This window comes from Ochotona curzoniae, unplaced genomic scaffold, assembly GCF_017591425.1.
Source record: "Ochotona curzoniae isolate NIBS_2020 unplaced genomic scaffold, NIBS_Ocur_1.0 scaffold_1852, whole genome shotgun sequence".
Lineage (NCBI taxonomy): Eukaryota > Metazoa > Chordata > Mammalia > Lagomorpha > Ochotonidae > Ochotona > Ochotona curzoniae.
This window is the reverse complement of record NW_024467087.1, coordinates 53,769,467-53,771,793: the sequence shown is the minus strand read 5'-3', so window position 1 is coordinate 53,771,793 and position 2,327 is coordinate 53,769,467.

Below are 2,327 nucleotides of genomic sequence, written 5' to 3'. Positions count from 1 at the left end.
AGTTCTTGTTTTTCAGTTGGTCACATGGTTGAGATGATATTGATAAAGAATTTTTTCTATTATCCATTCTTACAATTCTTCATCAATCCTTTTAGCTGATTATGGTTTCATTACCTTAGGGGACTTGCCAACACATCATTTCTGGCTGCTTTAGTCATGAGTTTGTTAAATAATATAAGTAGCTGGGAAAAGGAGCAGAGTGACACCCACAGAACAGGCATCCTTATATGCTTGATCATTAAGGTTTTTTTTCTCTGTTAAGGTTACCTTTAATGAATATTTTTACAAGACACAAATATCTTCCTACAGTTTGACCTTTCAGAGATCTATCTACATATCTTTCTTAAAATTTCTTTGTCGCTAGTTTTTCAAATAACTGCTTTGTCTAAATCCCTGAATACTCAGCTAAATCATTGGCCACAGCCCATGAACTGGTATTTAATTGTACACATGGCTATTTCTCTTTCCAAATAAAGTTCACAAGCAGTACATCACCTGATGTTCTGCTCATTGCAAACATTTAGCTTCATCACTATACTTCAGGTGTATCCCAGAAAGGGCTGAGATGCAGCAGCTATAAACATTTAAGTGGTTCCCGCACACCGTGCAATATAATATGTAAAAACAACCTCAATTGTTATCTTCCTCTATTAAATGACCATGAGTACAAAACAGGCACAGGTCAGGCCAAGAAAGAGAAGGCATGTTTGAAAGAGTGGGAAGAGTAGGAATTTGAGATATGTTATTTTAAGTAAGTTTTAGAGCTTACTTGGGCCCATATAGGAGAGTACTACAAAGTGTTCACACAAATATACATTGCTCTTTTAAAATATATTTATTTTATTTTTATTTGAAGGACAGAATTAACAGAGGAAAGAGTTGCGTGCGCACACGCGCGCGCGCGCACACACACACACACACACACACACACAGTTCTTCCATTAGCTGGTTCACTGCCAAAATGACCACAACAGCCAGAGATGAGCTCATGTGAAACCCGGAGTCAGCAGCTTCTACCATGCTTCCATATGGTTTAAAGGGCCTGAGGGCTTGGTCTATCTTCTGTTGCTTTCCCAGGTAATAAGCAGGGAACTGAATTGGAAGTGGGGCAGCCATACAGGATGGTGGCTGCATAGACTGAGGCTTAGTTTATTATACCAAGGTGCTAGCTCCATGTGCATCTTTTAGGTCCCACTTTCTATAAATGTTTTGAAGCACCTTTGTATGCTACTTTAATTTGATTATGGGAATATTGCTGTGTACAAGCAACTTTATGGCTTTATGGGCTTAGAGAGCACTCAGCTCAAAATATGCAGCTCACTGAATACAGTAACTTGGTGGCCCATGAAGAAACATTGTTGGGACTATGGCCGATTCTCAGGAGCAGATTTATTTTGCCAGTGACAACAGTGACAACAGTGACAACAGGGTCTTGTTCCAAAATTCAAAAGACTTGCATTGTAATTCATTTATGGAGACTTGTCGAAACGTCTAAGCAGTGTTGTTGTCTGCCACTGACACCTCCCACGTAGCAGAGCGGCTTGCATAGCTGTAGGAACCTGCTGCAGAACCTTTTTGTTCTTGCTCTAGGTCCTTTTTTAAAATTGTCAGCTTTTCAGATCAAGCAGTAAATGGACTGAAAGAGGACACCCAAAAGTGGAGAGAATGAGTTTCAAAATCCGAAAAGACCCACTAGAACATTTGCCTCTTCCTTGATTGTAGGGAAGATCAGATGCAACACGTTATTATTCACTTTAGAAGACACATGTTGATGTGCTCCAAAACACTAGACTTCCCCCCCCCCCCGGAAACGTGTTGAAGTTGAAGTTTCCTAAGTTTCAGTTGGGTTCATTTGCTACCATTTAATGCGAGTACTTCTCACCAGTAAGTCTGGAATAATGACTGTTTCTCAATAGGTCCAATCAGCTACTGTCATCAATGTAATGGGCCAGTATTTCTTTTTTCAAGATTTATTTATTTTTCATTGCAAGTCAGATATACAGAGAGGAGGAGAGACAGAGAGGATGATCTTTCATCTGCTGATTCTCTCCCCAAGTGACCACAATGGCCGGAGGTGCACCAAGCCAAAGCCAGGAGCCTGGAGCCAGGAGCTTCTTCTGGGTCTCTTATGCAGGTGCAGGATCCTCTACTACTTTCTCAGGCTACAAGCAGGGAGCTGGTTGGGAAGCGGGGCTGCTGGAGTTAGAACTGGTGCCCATATGGGATCCTGGTGCTTTCAAGGCGAGGACGTTAGCTGCTAGGCCACTGCGCTGGGCCCAGCCAGTATTTCTTCTGGATTAGGTGATTAGGATCTCTGTGAACTAAAG